This window comes from Haliotis rubra, unplaced genomic scaffold (assembly GCF_003918875.1).
Source record: "Haliotis rubra isolate DU_JTF1 unplaced genomic scaffold, ASM391887v1 Scf550, whole genome shotgun sequence".
In the NCBI taxonomy this organism is placed as follows: domain Eukaryota; kingdom Metazoa; phylum Mollusca; class Gastropoda; order Lepetellida; family Haliotidae; genus Haliotis; species Haliotis rubra.
The window spans coordinates 633,720-635,063 of NW_025767247.1; positions in this window are offsets into that span (position 1 = coordinate 633,720).

A 1,344-nucleotide genomic window follows, 5' to 3' on the forward strand; every position below is an offset into this window, starting at 1 on the left:
GACTGTAGTGTAGTACCCAGCTCTATATGACTGTAGTGTAGTACCAGCTCTATATGACTCTAGTGTAGTACCCAGACTATGAGTAGTGTAGTACCCAGCTCTATATGACTGTAGTGTAGTACCCAGCAGTATATGACTGTAGTGTAGTACCCATCTCTATATGACTGTAGTGTAGTACCCAGCAGTATATGACTGTAGTGTAGTACCCAGCTCTATATGACTGTAATATAGTACCCAGCTCTATATGACTGTAGTGTAGTACCCAGCTATATATGACTCTAGTGTAGTACAGCTATATATGACTGTAGTGTAGTACAGCTCTATATGACTGTAGTGTAGTACCCACTTCTATATGACTGTAGTGTAGTAGTGCTCTATATGACTGTAGTGTAGTACCCAGCTCTATACGACTGTAGTGTAGTACAGCTATATATGACTGTAGTGTAGTACCCAGCTCTATAAGACTGTAGTGTAGTACCCAGCAGTATATGACTGTAGTGTAGTACCCAGATCTATATGACTGTAGTGTAGTACCCAGTTCTATATGACTGTAGTGTAGTACGCAGCAGTATATGACTGTAGTGTAGTACCCAGTTCTATGTGACTGTAGTGTAGTACCCAGCTCTATATGACTGTAGTGTACTAACCAGCTATATATGACTGTAGTGTAGTACGCAGCAGTATATGACTGTAGTGTAGTACCCAGTTCTATGTGACTGTAGTGTAGTACCCAGCTCTATATGACTGTAGTGTAGTACCCAGCTATATATGACTGTAGTGTAGTACCCAGCTCTATATGACTGTAGTGTAGTACCCAGCAGTATATTACTGTACTGTAGTACCCAGATCTATATGACTGTAGTGTAGTACCCAGCTCTATATGACTGTAGTGTAGTACCCAGCAGTATATGACTGTAGTGTAGTACCCAGCTCTATATGACTGTAGTGTAGTACCCAGCTATATATGACTGTAGTGTAGTACCCAGATCTATATGACTGTAGTGTAGTACCCAGCTCTATATGACTGTAGTGTAGTACCCAGCTCTATATGACTGTAGTGTAGTTCCCAGATCTATGTGACTGTAGTGTAGTACCCAGCTCTATATGACTGTAGTTTAGTACACAGCTTTAGTATTTAGGGAAAGATAAACCTTAAACTCCCTTTCACGTTATCACTGTATTAATGTATTCTGTGCCAGACTTACGAATATACGACGTTGACCGCAGAAATAAAAGAGGAAACAGTTGTGTCCTCACTGCAGTCCTTTCCACCAAGTGTTGAAGGTAAACAAACACCGGAAGTGCCTAATCCATGTTTGTCTCGTTATTTACTTCCAAGTTGCC